This window comes from Carettochelys insculpta, chromosome 4 (genome assembly GCF_033958435.1).
Source record: "Carettochelys insculpta isolate YL-2023 chromosome 4, ASM3395843v1, whole genome shotgun sequence".
NCBI lineage: Eukaryota > Metazoa > Chordata > Testudines > Carettochelyidae > Carettochelys > Carettochelys insculpta.
Window position 1 is genome coordinate 47,202,699 of NC_134140.1, and position 20,234 is coordinate 47,222,932.

Sequence of the window (20,234 nt, forward strand, 5' to 3'; positions counted from 1 at the left end):
CTCAAGGCTTGAACTCACAACCCTGGAGGGTGCTGATTTCTTCTGTTCCCCACGTTAGCAGCCCCCCCCCCGCCTCAGTTTCCCCAACAATATTCCACTCCTTTAATAAAGAAGGGTCATACTATTTGCCGAGCAGGAATATTCTGGGATTTTACAACTATGAATAAATTAAGGTCTCTGGAATGGAAAGTTTGGGATTGGATTAAAATATTCTGGGACACGGCTGCATGGAAGTCCCTCTACAAAGTAAATTGTAGGGGAATGTTCAGCATGTTCAATATAGCACAAGGAAAATGTAAGGATAATGGGGTGTTGGTTGTTTTTGCTCCTTTTTTAAAAACAACTGGGTTGGGCTATGGATGAGTAAATGGACACTGTGTAGATTATGGCCCAACTCCATGAAGATTTGCATGTATGCTTCATTTCATAAGCAGTAATCAGAGCACTTGATTTTAATGAGGTGTGTAAATGTTTGTGGGACAGAAGTCTAAATAAAAAATAAATTATGTAACTGCAAGTGTGTGTTTGTTTTCTGTTGCACTTTTTTTATTTATTTGCATTGTGTTCATGGCCAGAAGCTCGAATCTAGATAAATTTTGCACTGTACAGCTCTCTGATAGGCAGAGTTTACATTTTAAACAACTTTGAAGTCAGTGTAGTTGCACCAACATCCAGGTCAAAATGTGGTTCTTTAATTTCTAATAAGTTGTTCTGTTTCATTAGGCTGAATAATTTTTAGCTTTTGAATCTCAAGAGTAAAAGGGGTCAAAGATGGAGAATATATTGATGTGCAGCTCAATCTCCTGTCTACTGCTGAATTTCTTACAATGGGTTCTTTATTCTTGTCTTCCTCTAGGGTAACATATTGTATTTTGAGATCCATATTTTCTTGAAAGAATAAGAATTTTTTACAATACATGTCAGACAGATATAGTGTATTGAGAGAAAATTTCAAACACTTAAAATAAGTCACTGGGGAGGGAGGAAATGTGACAGTAGAAAGCAAAGCATGGTATTTTGCATGATCCTGATTCTCCTTATTGATGAATTAGCACCAGGAGGCAGAGTCATTCCAGGGAATGATGACATTGGCATGAGTGCAATCACATCAAAACATGTACACATTCCTGAAAAAGGATACAGTGACAGCTCCCCTTCTGACTGTGAACTTTAAAAATACTTTTTTCCCTATGCAGGGTGTATACCACACTGACTCTCATTTGCTGTCCAGGCTTGTCTCTGGATAGTGTGTGCCCATGCGTGTACGCACAGTTTTTCAAAGAGCATAAAATCAGTCATTTTACTAATGTTCTTCCTGATCCATAAAAATATTATCCTACCCACATGCTGTCATAACTGGATATAGAAACACATTATAAGTGGAGAAAACTGTGTGAAGAGCTGTTCATGGTAACTCACGGCAAGACCCCACAAATTCTTTCATATGATGACACCGCTGTACCTGCACCAAGGCCCAGGAATTTCAATGCAGCTCCCTGTAGAATTTGCAGTCTGTGCACACTCGAAAAATTCTAGCTTCAGGCAAAGATTAGGACAATGCTAGTGTGTAACAGCAACAAACAACTACAGTTGAGATTAAAATTTAGCACAGGTTTCATTTTCATCTGATTTGCCATTTTAAAATGGTATATAAGGGGAAAAGTTGTTGAAACCAAAACCATTGGTAGCATACCAAAAAGACAAACCAGCAAAGCTGATACATGCTCTGTGTGTCTCTGAAATAAATATAGCTCCAAGCCTCATCCTTCTTTCAAGAAGTACACCAGAAAGGAGGGCAACCTATGGTAAAAAAGGCAAAGAGGGGTTCTGAAGAACAAATAGCTACAGACATTTTTTAATTTCTAGTTTGCTTTCTGAAGTGCTCCTTCCTAGACTTTCCATCTTGTGTGGGTGCAAATTGATTGTTCCTAAGTGGAATACTTTGCATTTGTACTTACTGAATTTCATCCTATTTACATCAGACTATTTCTTTGGTTTGTCTAGATTTTGAATTATAGTCCTGTCTTCCAAAGGACTTGCAACTGCTCCCTACTTGATATCATTTTCAAACTTTACAACAGGTGTGTCCAACCCGCAGCCCGCGGGCCGCATGCAGCCACGGACAGCTAGTAACGCGGCCCCACGAGATCGTAAACTTTTAACATTATTATGTGATTTATATACATTAACTATATTATATATTTTATATGCGGCCCAAGACAATTCCTCTTCACTCAAAGCGGCCCAGGAAAGCCAAAAGGTTGGACACCCATGCTTTACAAGAATACTGTATGCCATTATCTAAATCATTGATGATGATATTGAACAGAATCGGTCCAAAAACTCATCCCTACTATTTATTTCTTTCCGGCATGACTATGAGCCATGATAACTATTCTCTGAGAACAGTTATCCAACCAGATATGCATCTATGCTGTATTTCCCAAGTTTATTGATAAGGTAATATGAAATTATACCAAATGCTTTACTAAAGTGTAGGTATACCACATCCACTGCTTCCCCCTTATCCACAAGGCTCATTATCCTGGAAAAGAAAGTTATCAGGTTGGTTTCACGTGATTTGTTCTTTATAAATCCATGCTGGCTGTTACATATCACCTTATTATCTTCCATATTTGCAGGTGAATTCCTTAATTATTTGTTCCATTATCTTTCCTGGCACAGAAGTGAAGTTGTCTCATCTGTAGTTTTCACAGTTGTCCTTATTTCCCTTTTTACAGATTAGCACTATATTTGCCCTTTTCCAGTCTTCTGGAATCTCTCCCACCTTCAATGACTTTTCAAAGATGATAGCTAATGGCTTGGATACCTCCTGAATCAGCTCCTTGAGTATTCTAGGATGCATTTCGTCAGGCCCTGGTGACTTGAAGACATCTAACTATTCTAACATATTTTGAACACTTTTCTAACCTAGGATCAGCATTATTCATAGTGGCTTCCCACAGGCTTCCAGGGGAATGGTATGATAAACACTGTCCCTAATTTTCTCCTTCTCTGTCATGCCACCCTTACGTCTGCCATCTCATACACCGAGTCACAATTTCATCTTAGCTGCTCTTAAAGAAATAGTCTCTTCAGTGCTTTTTAAAAATCAGAAATCAGGGAAAACTGTTTTGTTTCATTTCCCATATATGAACAGACTCACTTCACGCTGCTTCGTTCATTTAAATTATCAAGTGCAGCTATAGTCATACTGTTGGCAATCATTTTAATGTGAGACAGTTATATCTAACTTGAAATTTTAATTAAATAGGTATTAAGCTATCAGAAATCAAAGTTTTATGTATATTATTTTCTCCTATAATGTTGACTATTTGGCAGAATGTAGCTTTTTCACGTTTTGAGCATAATATGAATGCTGCACCAAAATGATGTGATTTTTACAATCTATCTCCTGGACCAGTTTTACCAAAATTCTGTCCACCTCAATTACGCTTTAAAAGGCTAGCACCATAGTTTAATAAGAAGGGGCAATATTCTTCGGATATTACAAACAAATATTAAAATAGTATTAGGGTCACTACAATGCATTACTTCTTTGATCTTTCATAGACAATACGTGTTTGTGTAGGTTCATTGCCATTTGGTGGATCTATACAACAGCTTATTTGGGCACCACATTTCGACAGACATACTAATGCACATGCATCTGTGCAAGCCCAGCTTACCCATGTACATTGGCTATTACGCTCGTAAATCAAATAGTCAAACTACTGCATATACATTTTGTCAGCTAGCTGGCTAGATATATGAAAATACTTGCTTTCTACATTCATACGACATCTGTGGTGTGAAACTTTACAGAATGGTACAATCCTTGGCTTTTGAAATTACAGCCACAACAATTGTCAAATATCGGAGTATCTCTTAGATGCTTTGTCTCCTTCCCCATGCCCTTCTGAAAATGGCAATGGAGGATAGAAGCTTTTGGGCCTGAACCTAGTGCCAAAGTATTACACTATGCACCTGCTGCCATTTTGATAGTTGGTGCTGAAAACACTGCCCTTTGCAGAGCTAAAGTACAATAGGAATAGCCATAATAATGGCAGTACCATCTCCTGTACATTAAATATCCCACTGTTGCCTAAGCATTGCCTCCTTGTTGTGGAAAATGTGCACCTAACATGTTTGTATGGAATGTAACTGGCCTTCTGAAAATGCCATGCATCAGGACTGTGACCTATGTGCTACTTTTGGTGCAGATCATTTTGACAATCTAGCTCCAGAGCAACATAGCACTAGTAGATTGTAGTCTCAGTGCTGGTAACAGATTTTATTTGGTGGCTTTCAAAGCCATTGGCAGTCCTTGATCCACACCCTCTCTTCAGTCCAGCCGTATCATGGTAAGGAAAATATAGCTGAATGAGGCCTGTGACTGGGTAATGGAGGGCTTATTCGCAGGTGGCAGAGCAGAGATCCACCAGAGACCAAAGAGACAAGTTCAACAATTTAGTCATGCAATAGCTGCCAGAGAGGGGACTGAGATATACAGGTATGTAAGTCAGGCACAAGTTAGGAGGTAACACTCAGCCCCTCTCGCCTTCACATGTACCAGCCCCCTCAGAATTTCTTTGGACTTGTCAGGTAGGTGTGTATCCAGAAGCATATGTCAATTGCAGTTCCATCTTTCCTTACCATAAAAAAGGAATCAGTGTCTATCTCAGTCACCATTTCCCATTGGATCCTTTCAGTGGTCCATTACCCAAATCATAGGTATCATCAGTCAGTCCTCAGACTGCTGTAGATTTTCCCAGCAAGAGAGACACATGAGATTTCTGTGAAATCACTAGCGTCCTATCAGTACCTGGAGCAATGGGTGGGATTCACAATAACCTAGGACTCCCAGCAGGCAAGTTTCTACATAAAAAGAAAGAGGACTTCTTCTAGGATTGTGATGGCTGTATGCAATGCTTCCCTGGTATTCATGGAAACAGCCACCACGGCACAGGAGCAAGGAGAGAGGGGGGCCCATCTCCATGCCCCAGAAGAAGCAAGGCAGAGGCAGAAGGGGTGGGGTATAGGGCAGTCAATGGTGCTGCCTCCCTACCCCACTTACACACATGGCTTGGAGTGTCATAGCCGTGCTGACAGCACTTCAACGGAGCCTGGGATTCCAACCACCACTACCAAAGCAGCAGCAGTGGTGTCTGGCACTATGGGCCCCCTTTGAAATGCTGGCCCTGGGGCAGTTGTCCTCTCCTCCCGCTATCAGCCGGCCTACATGGAAGCCATGACCATCTCCCTAAGTTGCTTTCACAAGATATATAACTGGTCCAGATCAGGTCTGTCTTCAGCCCTTTTTGGAGGGCTAATTGTTAGATAGATAAGAAATCATATACAGAGTGTTCTTCTACCTTCCCTCCACCTACCACTGGGCCATTATTAGCACCTCCACCTAGCCTGCTCCACTGGGTCCCAACTCAGGGCTCTAAGAGTTGGAGATGAGCCTGAAGTTTGGTCAGTGGGAATCCTGCCAAAACATGTTGACCTGAGTTTTGGCAGCCCTACAACCCCTTGGAGCCTACCTCTGTCTCCTGGAATTCTTTGGTCTCTCTGGGACATGAGGTCAGCAGTGGTTTCAGTAGTTCTTCTGGGTACTGGTCCATCAGCAGTCCTGCACCTCCTCTGGGTCCTCAGTGGAGCAGAGATCCATCCTGGGTGTAAGCACTGACAACAAGTGAGAAAGGCCTGTTTCCTTCTCTGGTGCTCACACAACTGAGCAGCAAGTCCCACCTCTAAAATTTTCCGTCCTGCCCCTTTCCTTCCGGTGGCTAAGTGTGGCTTCCTGACTCTGCTCACTGACGGTGGAGTGAGAGTGTCTCTTTGTCAGTGTCAGATGGAAGCCACCCCACCCTTACTATGTATGTCAACCCTGAATCTTCTCTTTGTTAAGATAAATAGATTGAGCTCCTTGAGCCTGTTACTATAAAGCAAGTTTATGAATGCTTTATATTTATATTTTTATTATAATCCTTCTCATGGCTCTTTTCTAAAAACTTTCCAATTAATCAACATCATCTTTGAAACATGGATACCACAAATGGACACAATATTGGAGCAATCACACCATTGCACAACAGTGTTAAGAACCTCTCTCCTAGATTTTTCCCCCCTCTTCATGCACCCCAGGATTGCATTTGTCTTTTTGGCAACAGCATTGTGCTGGGAGCTCACATTCTTTTGTCTTTTGTATTGTCTTTTTGTCTACCACAAACTCAAAATCTTTTCCAATCTTTGTTTCTCAGGATAGACTCATCTTTTTTTAACATTGTAAACAGCATTGTAAATCTAAAACCATTCTTATTACTGTAGCACTTTTAAACTGCATTTTTAAAAATACTTAAAACATTCCCATCATTTTATTAACATTTTAAACAGCAGTTTAAATTGAAATCCCTCTTTAGTAGCATTATCATTTTTTAAAAAATTACTACTTAGGCAGAGGATGAAAATGCCATATGAACATCACTAAGTTTGGTTCCACCACCTTTTTAAAGGAAGTATACAGCTTTGTTTGCTTACCGTGCCAAGATCTGGCATTGCAAATTTCTCTCTAGCTTGCCAAGACATCATTTATGGTCTGTGCCATGTTTGCAGAATGATCAACGAGATGTTTGCCTTAAAAATGTCAATTAGCTCCTCAGCCACTTCAAACATATGTCAAAGGGTGGCAGCTGTCACTTTTTTGCTGCATAATTTTTACAGAGGAATGTGCTGAAGCATGCTTTCGCTGTACTCACAATGTCCCTGGCATTCCTGATAATAGTGCATATAGTTGTTGGTGGCAGTCCAAGATGGTGAGCAATAGCAACAGAATATGTGCCTTTTTCCTGTGCTTTACAATGTTCACTTTTGCATCCAGAGCCGCACTGCTCTGGAGCCCCTTGCGTTCACTGGCTCCACTCATTCTGCTTGCACTGGCATTGCACTTGGAACTCATTATTTCCAATCTAGGGACTGAGGGACATACATCAGAGAGGAACTTCCACTTGCTTCAGGTCTACACTGGTGCAAAATATGAATTTGGTGGGCGTGAGCAAGGGGAGTGTGAGGACAAAAGTGAGTGGAACGTAAGGATGTAAAGCAAAATGTTTTCAGCAGCAATGTAAATATGAAACAGCATTAAGCAGGGAGATGCATAATGGGAACCCCCGTGCCTCCTTGATTTAATAGAACGTACAGGTCGTGGAAACACTTACTGCCATGGCTGAAGGAAGTCTGTCTCAGATAGATATTACTTCACAAGAATAAGATACCATAACATAGCTCCTTTACTTGCTTCCAAAAATTTGCTCTAAAAGGTTCTTTCTTTGGTTTCAATGCTCATTAGGCAGTGGCATCAAATTATCAAGGACAGTGAATTGTCCCTAAAAGAGCAATGTTAACATCAACTACTCCGTCAATCCATTACCCATTTATGTGGGGGATGCACAGAGGCTCATGCATAATGTAGCAACACATACCCCTGCTGAAGTCATCACTCAGACCAGTACTTTTCATCCTATTACAGATGTGAATCAAGGGCTTGTTGATTTACAAAACAACACAGACAAACTCACAACAATATAACACAATGCAAACTCTTTCTATTACATTTTCTCCCTCTTCTCAAAGTAGTTTACCTGACTTTGACACCTCATCTTCACAACTTCATTCTCCAACTTTCCTCTTGTTCTAAGTACACATTCCCTGTTTCCCTGACTATTAAAGAATCACAGATTTTGGCATAAAATTACAGGAAATTCTGCAAAGGAGCACAGCTTTCTGTAGGATGCTGTTACTGAAAGAGCATTGGGTACATAAAAAATTGTGAGAATCAGAGAGGTGCTTACGCTCGTCAAGCTCATCTTTCTGGGGAAGGCCAGTACACAGACATGTCCTTGCTTAGGTTGAGCTCAGGTTGTTCTCCTCAGTAATTTATTCCATAGCTTAAGAGGCCTTCTGCTGAAACCTCTGTATCTCCAGTTCTTGCTAACAAGATCCAGAGTGAAGCTATTTGCATCAACCCCAGTGTACTCTGAAGTATGTCATAGATAAGAATACAGTTCTTGAGTTCATCTGGCCCAGTAAGTTTCAAGCCCTGTTGAGCAACACTGATACCTTGACTTGGATCCAGAATAGAATGCTGAAGAACTAGGTCGGAGATTAGAGCACAGGTCTGAGGGAAGAGTTGACTGACTCTCAGCCAGGAGTGCTGCCACATTATGCATGAGCTGTAGCGTCTGTGTAGCCTGTGTGATAAACCCCAGGCAGAGTGAGTCATGGTGGTCAAGCTAAAAATGATAAAAGCATTTTACCATCTAATTATCAAAAAGGAATGGGTGTGGTCTGTTGGTTGAATGGAAATTATCAAAAGCCTTCATCATGACTTCTGTGTACAGTGTATGTCTGACTAATAAGGAGTCTAATCTTGTATGAGTCATCCTTATGCTCACTTTTTTTCCTGGACAGTGTCATCTGTATTACATTTGCTATATCTGTTGAGGATTCAAAGTTAGTGCCATCAGCGTATACATCTTATTTGAGCTCACGATGGTCATTTAAATAAGGAAGAAGAATTTAAAGAATAAAATGCAAAATAACAAGGCTATAAAATAGTACAGCTTTTATTATCAAATTCATACCTAATTTATGATGTTGTCATTGAGTTTTATATTTTATGGGATTTTCAAGGAAGCTTTTTATACTTTTATCTTGTTTGAATGATTGCCCCTAAATCTTGCCAATTATTCCATAGATAAATGCTCTAAATAAAGTTGTTTTATTTCCCTGTACTCCAAGGCACAATTGGCAAGTTTTTAAGACCACTCCCTATACTTATGTGGAATGTGTTGCTAAAAAGCAAAGTTGACTATGTCCAAAGCATCACTTATCTGCAGCAAGACAACTCAATTTCATTAAATTCCAACACCTGCAAATGAAAGGATACTGCTGAATGGGTAAACTTACACAAATAACCAAATGAGAAGATGAAACCAAACTGATTTATTTGGCTAAATTATTTCAACTACTAAACTTCTATGGTAACACATTTTTCTTAATAGTACCATGCTGTGCTGATTTCTGCATAACTGAGATATTCCTGCAGCAGTTTTATAACACTTCAGGAATGCCCAGATCAAACAAGAGTTAACTCCTGTAAACAAAAGCACTGATACACACATTTTTAAAAAAATATAACTCTGGTTTTCAGTATTGAAATGCTATTGGAGACAGTAATAATCATGTGGCTTGGCCTCAGGCAGTTTTCTAAAGATGTAGCAGTTAAACTAATGACTTTTAAATGATTTTTAAAAGCATCAAGGAACTCATTGTGCAAATGACTCTAGCTCTACTATGCAAAATCTTTGTTGTTGGTGTGAATTTCATGTTCATACTTAGTTGACAACTCAGGGGATTGAAGTCTTCTATTTAATCACAGAGCTGGTAAAAACACAAGCTGCTGATCTGCATATTACCCTACATATGTTTCTTAATCCAACAGTGCTAAAAGAGCCTGCCTTAGTCCCCCAGCTGCTGCACCCACCAGCTAGATTCTTAGCAGCCTGGTCGGTAGTGCTGACCAGAGCCTCCATGGTCCCTTTCCAACGAGGTGTTTTTGTGAAAAACTGGACACCTAGTGTTCCCCGTCATTTTTTTCCATCCATGGGCAGAATATATTTTAGGTGCACCAAGGCATGTGCAGATGTGCGCCACCAGTAGAAATATATGATGCTGACTGTTGGGGTCTGGTGAGGCTGTGCTAATCAGCTGGGTGACACCTGACTGTCTCATGAGGGGGAGCCGTCCAAGTGCTCAGCTTACAGGGAAAACTGCTAGTAACCCTAATTTCAAGTATTGTGGACATTGTACTGGTTAAGCTCTCCAGATTGAATAATTTGAGGGCAAATTTGACAGGTGACCGTCAGATAAGATATGAAAGTGATTTCTGGTGAGTCTTTCTCTTCAGGTGGAAACCATAATGACCTCTGAGGACCTGAAAAGAAAATCAGAAGACAGACCTCAGTTCCTGGCAATTTTATAGTCATCCCTGTTTACCCATATCCTCCTCCTCTGTCTCATATTTCATTAAGAAATCACACCTGGAGATCTTTCTGTACAGTGAGTCACTGCATCTGCCAGTCAGAGTGATGTTTAGTGTTCTGAGATGCTGATGGCAAAGGATATTTTCTGTCATGATTTTTTATAATTATGAATGTGTCTACCTTGAGAGAACATATGCTATAGCACAGCTTCATCCTGCACCTCCTATAGGCAGGCCAATTAAAAAATGAAGAGAGGAATTGCCGACATTCATCTGAACACCTTTGTCACTTTGTGATATTTTGCAGGGCTCCTGGATCTCTGGGGATTCTCTCCATTAGCCAGAATTCATTACACAGGTTCGGACAGCTTCCTGCTATGCCCTCAGTAGTGCCCATCCTGAACTTTGAACATTCCTCTGAGTCCCAAAGCAGTCAAAGTACTGCCCACTACATTCCTGTGTCACCCTCCCAGCGTCTTTCTGACAATCTTTCAGTACATGGATACAGTGCTGTGGTTCCGCTGCAGAAAAAAGTGACACAGTCCGCAACACTGCTGCTTTCTCTTGATTTACGCATGGCCACCACCAGTTGCATGACTGTGGCTCAGTTTTCTGGACTGGTAGGGCAGTTGTGTGTGTTAACTCTTCAGCCAAAACCGAAACACTCTCCTGAGCTCAAGTTCAAAGAACACACCAATATCTTTCACCCTCTTTTGGGTCACAGCTTTTTGCTAGTCACCATCTGAGTGTTAGATCCTTCCCCTGCAGTTGCAGAGACAGGTCTGTCCTTAGCACAGGAGCCCAAAAAGTCTTTTGCTGTCCTTAGGCTGAAAAATCATTTCCCCTTCCACATAGGGGTCCCCTTTTCCCTGTGTGTCAGTCCATGGAGCTGGGCTCAGTGGGGCCCATGGCCCTCCTTGAGCTAACCAGTCCTCTAGTGTCACTAGGGCTTTCACAGGACTTCCTGCCCTCCCCAGGTGAAGTACTGTACCTGTCCCATGGTCACAGCATTTTTTCACAATCCCTTTACCCCTACATAACAGGAGATAAGTCCCTCTCATCTCCGGGGATTTTATCACTGCCTTTAGGTGGCACCTCACAGACCTCCACTTACAATGCAACCCTGGAACTCTACACTATGGGCAGCTGTCCAGACTCCAGTCTAATCTGCTCTGATGCACAACTTTTTAGGATCACTCTTTAGATCTGCTTGTTTCTATTTTTATTCACAGCCTTCTTGTCAGCAGTCTTTCACTCTACTTGGGCTCCACTCCCAATTCCCCCTCCTCAGGGACTGACGGCCATTACTTCTGTTCCTTCCTACTCTCCTTCCAGGGATCAAAACCTGCCATGGGTGTGCCCAGTCTCTCCCCTACTGAAGTGGAGTCTGACTTTTCTCCTCCTGATGCCTTTCCCAGAAGGCCCAGCTTTCAGTCTGCTAACATATAGATGCCAACTCCATGAGGGCTCCAGGGCCGGGGCACCCCTGCAGAAAAATTAATAGTGCTCAGCATCCACTGGCAACCAAACTCCCCTTCTGCCTCTCTCCCTCCAGCATCTGCTGGTGGCTCTGCTGGCCAACTTCTTGCTTTTTCTCCCACTGCTTCCTGCCACATTCAGGATGGTCCAGGACAGAGGAAGAGGAACAATGCTGCAATGTGCTCACAGGAGGTGATGGGGCAGGAGCCAGAGCTTGGGGGAAGGAGTGAAATGGGAGAAGAACAAGGTTGAGGGGTTGTGGTAAGGGGTAGAGTGGCACAGGAGGTGGTTGAGCACCCTGGCTAGAGGGAAAGTTGGCATTGATGTGCCAACATCTGATCCCTGTTGCACCTACAGGTCCCAGAATGCCTGAATGTTGAAGCTGAGGTTCAGTGACAGCCATACTGGGTCACTCCTGCTCTCACAAACTCTGTTACATGCCTGCACGGGGGAGGGGGCAGAAAATGTTTAAAGTGCTGGCATTATTTTGTGACAGAAAGTTTGCAAATCCAATGGACTTAGAAATAATTTTTCCACTGTTAGTTCAGCATAATGTTTGACACCTTGTAATATGTATGAAGCACCGAGGATTTGGGTTGGTCAGGAAAAAATGCAGTGTGGGGGGAGGGGTGCTCAGCAGTGCGGGGAGAAAAAGCTCTTTAGAGAGGCTTTTTTTGCCACTGCTGCCATTTCTCAACCAGCGGAGAAGACAGCAGTAGCAGGCCATGGAGGAGAGTCCCCTCCGGTAGCCAGCTTCTGCCCATTCTTTCTGCCCAGACTTCCTATTCTGCCCCTGCACCCCCTCCCACCCAAAGTCCCACCCTGGTCCTGCACCCCGCCCCGCTCAGCCCCCCACCCAACTCTTGCATCCTCCTTCCCACTCAGACCCTCCCCCTCAGCCTCTTCCTGTACCTTCCTTCCTGCCCAGACCCTTCACCTCCAGCCCACTCATGAAGCCCCACACTGCTGCCCCCAGGTCACTTATGTACCATACCTCCCACTCAGATCCCCCACCCCCAGCCCATTCCTGCACCTTCTGTCCTACACAGCCCCCACACCTGCTCCCCAGAAGTCTCCTCCCACACACTGAAACCTGAACCCCGCCATATTTGGTCCCACCCCAGACTAGTTAATCTGGAGAGGAGGAAATGCCGAGTGGTGCAGTCAAACAAAGCAATTAAACTGAATTTGGTGCACAGAGTTTGTGAAACAAGCTGAAGAGAAACACAGTCAACAAGAATGTCAGTACACTGCAGCCAATCAGCTAGCAGCAATGAAGACAGCTCTCAAGTCCCAAGGAGACCCTAGGTCAAAACGATTCTGCAGTTACAGAGCAGTAACTGTCTGGAATCCCAGCACTCATGATGAGAAGCATCAGAGGCAGACATGGGGAAGAAGCGTGAACAAAACTGGAGATATGGGCCAGATGCTGCTATCACTGATGAAGATCTGCTCTTGCTGCTGAAGTTTCTTCCAAGGGATCAGGGGCTTTGTATAGGCTGCTGAGAAAACACGTGTGGGAGGTGGCAATGCTGCAGAACTAAAAGGCTGGCTAGCAGGGTTATTTTTATAGAAAAGTATTGTAAAATTTAATAAAAACGTATCACTTCTTTAAAAGTAATTTCTATGGTGCTTTACTATTTTTCTGTATACCTATTAACTCTATCCCTATGAAAGGCTCTAGCAAGAATCTGTCAAGACAGCAGGTAGGTGATTGCTGCTTGTGATGGTGTTGGTATGAAGGGAAGCTGCTAAAAAGATGCTCTGCGATGTAGCTCCATTCCTCCAGGGGATGGAGGATTTTACAAGGGCTATGTGTAATGGTCAGGATTAGTGGCATGCTGCCAGGGGAGCATAAAACCTAGAGTTATCTGTGGGTTTTCTATGGCCTGGCCTGTGTTTGAATAGATGGGAATGGGATACAAGGGGAAATGAAATGTCACCATATTTCTGCTGTAACATTGTGGCTTAATGCAAATTTGTCAATTTCAGCAAAATGTCCCTTTTGTTTAGGGTGATGCCCATTTTCACTATCAATCCATGAGTCTGCTGAAAACAAATGGTGAAAACATGGATTTGGACACACGATACTTGTAAAATAAGATTGTTTCCCCACAGCTCTACACAACCCCGGGAAGTAAATGCGCATTGTAGATTACTTCTTCTAGGCGTGCATGGTTATGGACTAGATCTTACTGTCCAGAGTTAAAATTCCTGGGAAGGGACCCAGAGAAGGGAAACATTGTGGGGTTCCTTTAGCTGAGTTTTCTCCAAACTTTCCAGTAGTGATAACGGTTGCAGTTTAGGAGTAGTGAAAAAAGGGTTATGTGAACCTCCTCAAACTACTACAGATCAGATTGTATATGCCTTGATTACATTTAAGGAAAAAATATAAAATGGGATTGAGAATGTGTTACCTCTAATCGTTCTTCAGCAAGGCTGAGATCAGAAAACAATTTTAAGATACTTGGAAATAAGGCAAGAAAATTGTTTCCTCCTCAAATAAAGTGACTTGAAATGTTTCACTAGAAGAGGAACTTGAATTATTTAGAAACTGGCAACACTAGGGATTGTAATCTTATATATTCTGGATGGCAAATAAAGATATTACAGGAGATTTTTATTGACATGTTGCAGTCTTATTGGTTAAGCTACAAATTAACACTTTGATACAAAGGCAAGAAATTATTATAAATCATTTTAAAAGAATCCTTGTGATACTTTTAACTTCCTACAGGGAAATTAATGGAACACTTAACTTTTTCTCACTTTGGTTTATTTTGTACAAGCAAATAAACTTAAAGGGCAAGTAGACTATAATTATGTTCCAGAAACTCAGAATAATGTAGGGCGCAGATATAGTAAAGTAAAGGAAATGGTAAAAGTAGGAACTATCTGTTATCAAAAACTTCATGTGCTTCTTAAGGAGAATTCCCCCATCACCAGTTTAAGGCACTCAAGTGAGAGAATTAATATTCCAGCCCTTACTCTAGATTTCAGAGATAATTTGAGGCATCAGGAAATCTGGAGGAGGTAGAGAATGCCTTAAATAAACTTAAGTTAAATATCCCATGGTAGATGTTTTGAGGCCTGAATATCTCAAGTTTATGAGCCAAGAAGTTTCTTCAGGGCTATTTAATGCTTATTACAATAACTGGTGGTCTCCCATGTTATCTCAATATATCAGCAATCCCATTTGCTTCTGAATGGAAAATAAAAGTAACAAGCTAAATCTCCAAATACACAGAGCTATGGCTAATGCAACTCTCCCTTTGGCATCTAAACTGTACCTAATCATTAGTATTCTAGGATGCTGACTTGAGGTTTATTCTTCCAGATCTGCACCAAACCTACCCATTCCTTCCAGCCTGATTCTGATTCCAATCCACTGATTCTCTGGGTTTTCTAGAGTCAATAATATCTGAATTACTAGTGTAAAATAAGCTGGATATCTTTCTTTTGACAAAAACCCTCCACAGCTTCTTTATACATCACAGAGAAGCAGAAAGGAAAAAAAAAGTCGATCATATTTTCCCATGCAGGTCACAATCTACTCATGAATTAACCACCCTACTCTCTGTTACTGGGTGGCTAATATGACAACAATATACTATGCTCAATATGTCTCTGGTGGTATGTGACTAGGATTCATCATGTAATTTGATCCTCTGGTTGGCTCATCCGTATTAGACTTGGGAGGGAAAGCAAACAAGGAGCATGACATGAATGCTGAATTAACATGAAATACATTTTGGCTGAAACAACAGAACTGTTGCATAACCTTCCATTTACTTTAGTCCTCATGACCCTATGAGAGCTACTGCACCCTTGCATGTCCTGAGAGTGAGACAAGTTATGTGTGAAAGCGAGGACTTCTAAATGGCCAGCGCATCACGAGATCAGTATTGGCAGTAGCATCTAACCATCTTCTCCAGCATTTCAGTGTCGTAGCGTCTAGATAGAGGGCTCAGTTTTGATCTTCAAGGGTGGAGGGGAAAGAATAAACTCCTACAATCAGGGAAATGTGTCCTTATTTACTCCTTTGTAATCATGCTGACAACAGTGAGTTTGCACCCTTCCCCCATTCACTATATCCGTGCTCAGCAAGAAGGGGTCCGACTCACATCACTGCAACCCCAGGGAGAGCTAACATTGCTGGTAGTGATACCAGCCTCAGCAGGATCCTTTCAATCGCTAGCTGGGCTGAGAGAACTGACTACCCCTATTGTAGAAGTATAGCACATAGTGTTGGCTTGCTGCATCCACCCAAACGCCCTGTAGGTATCAGACATTCCAAAAGGGCAATATTTCCAGGCACTGCTGTCTGGGTTGAGTGCCTCCTCCTTCCTTTCCTTCTCACCACAGCTGTGGCTCTAACCCCCCATAACTGGATTTCTTAGCACTCTATCAGCGATCAGTGGTTAAACCTTCCAGCTTCAGGAAAATGAGCCAGTGCATTTTTGAGCAGAGCTGTCATTTCAGAGAGCCATGACATGACAACTCTCTTAGGAGATTTCTTTTCATTGTACATGGCATGTCAGACTCTAGGTCATAGCCGAAAATCCACCTCAGAAACGGGTCTCTGTCCTACTCCCATGCTGATCAGTCTCTCTCTCTCTCTCTGTCTCTCTCAGTAGACAAATAGACAAATTTCTGTTTTCTATCCCAAGATAAGATGTCAGTGTCCCTCAACTCAAAGTCTCCTTTTTTCACCACAAGGACATACAATCAAAACGGAGTATTTGTCCAGCTTTTCGTCTTACTGGGCAGTTTCGCATTATCATAGAGACCACACCACAAAGAGCTAATCTGTCACTTGTGTGATCATCATCCAGTACATACTAAGCCCACAGCTCCCCTTCTTTTCACCTATGCATCCTAGTAAGCACTTCCCAGACCTGGGGCCAGCATGCAGCGTGAGTAAGCAGCTGGTGTGTGTCTCTCTATCTATTGCCCATCTTGGGAAAAATGAATCCAAAGAACCACGTATTCCTCATCACCCCAACTTAATGACTATGTACAGCTGAGCTGGGGCAGGGGTGGTATAATTGGCAGCTGGTATAGACCAGCAGGGGAATAACTATGACCAGGAAGTGTGTGTCTGAATTACAATGCTCAAGGCTAGGCCTAAAGCAGGGGTGGACAAGATACGGCCTGCGGGCTAGATCTGGCCTGCCAACCTGCCAGATCCATCCCATGGACCTCAGGCACAGAGCAGCCAGCCGCTGTTTTAAGCTGCTTCCGGCTCCATGTAGCAATCTGCTCCAGACACCGGGAGGGAACGGGAGACTTTACATGCTGCTCCCACTCCCTTGAAAAATATTTCAGCCCCATTGGATGGTTTACAGTTTCCAGCAAACAGGCGCTACGATATTTTTTGTTGGTGGGAAGGGGCAATGCGTGAAGCCTTCCCCGCCCCTGAGCATCTGAAGCAGACAGTCTCTTGGAGCAGAGTAATTTTGAACATCTGGAACTGCAGCAGGCAGAGAGCCTATCTCAAAGGACTGCTGGCCAGGAGCCACACTGCCAAATCTCCTGGCCAGAGCTTCCTTTGGCACGTGGGACACTCCCTCCCCCAACCCTCTGCTTCCCACTCCTGCCCTTCTACCCCACATAACTCACACCTTCTGCCCCTCCTCTTGCACCCATACCCCCTTCCCAGACAATGCCACATGTACCCTGCCCTAGGTGACAATCCCTTCCTGTTTGGTCACAGTCCAAACCCCTGCACCCCAGCCTCCTGACTTGGGTAACAACCCAAACCCCTGAACTCCATCCAGCATCCCAGGCCCCTGAGCCAATCACAGCCACCTTCTTCACCCAAATTCCCTCCTGGACCCCACAACCCCTACTTCACCCCAATCCCTTATCCCAAGCTCCCTTCTGCACCCAACTTCCATCCCAGATTCTGCACCTCCTCCATTAATGTCATGGAAGAGTGCAGTCCTTGACCACTTGCCCCATCAAGAGTTATTGCCTGTCTGTAGCCTATAGTCACTAATTAGCCCAAAGATAATAGAGTACTCGTGACAGACTATGTGCTGACTTCAGGCTTCCAGCAAACATTCAGAATGACATATGTTCAACCTACTGTGTTTTCATTAGACTGGTAATGAAGAGGTAATTTTAAAACAGTCTGTCCTGGATGCTGTAGCTAGAATAATGTTAATATCTATATTTGTCTTACTTGGGACTAATGTCAAACATAAGCACCAATGATTTAATAATTAACAAACGTGACTAAATTCTATGGTCTTTTACATGGCATGAAAAGCATATTAAGTCTGATCCCACATTACATTTGTTCAACATTTAAATTCTTTAAACATTTGCTTGAACTGGCTACATTATCAAGAAGATTGTTTCTATTTTATGTATATATTACAGAAAGCTCCTCAAAGCACCAGTGATCTATTTCATTGGGACTTTTCTGTATTTCGCTTCCATGTGCTTCAAACAAACGAAAATATTTTCCTTTATGTTTGTGTACCTGAACAGGTTTCAAATCATTCTGTTTTAAACTTAATTTAACAGTTCATTGAATGGGTCACATAGGAAAACCACCGACACCTTTAAATGCGGATCATGGGAGGAGGGAGTTTAGGATGAAGGACATTTTCTAAGTGGTGTTCAATATTTTTGGGTGGATTTCAAAGGCTAAGTTCACCTCGAGGGTTTCCAAAGGACTTAATTACAAATTGCTGTTAAATTTAAAGGGGAGGGGGAGGTCTTTTGAGTTTCTGCTCCAAGATATTTTTTTCCATTAATTCAGGTTTTGAGTTGTTTTTTCTAACTTTCTGTCCCTAGGCAGAGCTATTCCCCAGCTCCAAAACATGCACTGCTATGCCTGGTGTCTGGCCAGGAGCTGTATTCTTTTGAAGTGAATAAACAAATGGAAAAAGTTTAACTCAGTTCTTACCTTCAGGGTTCAGGGACTTCAGGCGGATTCTGAGGAGCTCTGCTCTCTCTCTCGGCCAACACCTGTCCTCCTTACGCCAGGGGATCCAGTGCAGTAGTTGTCTCTGCTCTACTCTGGCTTTCCCTCCCCAGGCAATGCCTGTCCCTATTTTACCTCTTTATGAGGTACGACTTACTACTTCTGCTGCATCAGGCTCACATCATGGCTACTGTGAAGGGTGAACAAGGAACATGGCTCCAGAGCCAGCTCCTCTTTGTTTTTACCTCCCCCTTAGGTGCTGTAATTCTGGCTAGAGGTATTTGAAGAATAAGGGTCCACATAAGTTTTCTCCCCTCTCTTATCCCTCCCACTCATTCTGCACACCTGTGTAAGAGCAAGGCTGGAATGATCAGCAGGGCATTTTTAGATTACTCTTTTCAGCAAGCTGCATGTGGCCAGCTACTAATGCACATATGAGATTGTTCCAGACCTGCTGGAACACGTAACAACTAGAGTGGGGGTCAGGGGGGTATTTCCCACCTCTAATTTATTCTGGTTGTTTTCATGTCATCTCCTTCCTCTGAAACTTCATGGTTGGTCCTGACTAGAGATGGGATATTGGACAGGGAGCATTGGAGTGTTCCGAGGTAGTCCTGAGCATTCTGTCTGAGAGGCTTAGCTACCTAGTACTTGCTGAATACTTAGAATTTCACTGACTGTCATATGGGGACTCAGGAAAAAAATTCCCCCCAGGTCAGATTCACAGAACATTAGGGTTTTTTTTCACTTTCTGCTGTAAAATGGGGCATTGAGCACTTGCCAGGATTATCTGGTGTGACAGGGTCAGGCTGGAAAGCTAGCTTAGAAGGGGAGAGAGAGAAAACCTGATTAATGAACAGATGGATACTTCAGGGCAGTGAGGCACCACTGAGCTGGGGAGGCATCCAAGGAGAGGCTGCTACAGATCAATTAGGGCTAGCTGAGCTCACTTCAGGGTGCCACAGGACTGTTTGAAAGGCCTCCCCCGCTGGGAGAAAGGGTGGAGAAAGCAAAAGAAGAAGCTGGAGTGAAGTGGTGCGAGTAAGTTAGCAAGCCAAAAAAGAATACCAGTGTTGCCAGAGACAGTAGAGGAGGTGAAGAATTCCCACATGAAGGCTATATCTGAAGTACAGCAATTTATTGTCAGAAGTTTCTTTTTTCAGATGACGTCTTCCAACAAAATTTCTGTGGGCAGATTGTGGCCAAATTGCCAAGCGGATCTCAAGAGCAATATGCTTTGTCGACAGAGAGCAGCCAGACTGCCTGGCCAACGGCCAACTGGAAGCACAGCAGACAGGGCTGCTTGGAGTTCTGGAGGTTGTCTTTCAACAAAGCGCCCCCTGGAATGTCCAGACTGGCTTTCTGTTGACAAATCTCAGTCGGCAGGCATGGCTTGTGGGGAGTGGGATAAGACCTTCGACAAAAGCGTTGTGTTCTATTGATTTACTGTCAACAGAACACTTTTGGGAATCCATATACTCCCCAGGTTTTGTCGACATAATCCTCCAGTTTAGACATAACCAGAGTGCTTAGGTTGCCTTCTCCCCCAGGGGACCCAGGAGTGAGGATATCCTTCACATAATCAATCCCCTGCCATTTTAGCGGCCTCATGCACCCATGCACTTCAGTCCTTCCTATTCTCTTCCTATGACACACAGTAGTTTGCTCTCCTGGGGGTTGTAATCCTTCATTTGTGAGGCTTAATATTTGGGAACCGGATTCTGTTGGCGACCTGTGGTATACAGGAGACTGATATCATCAGACTCTCATTAC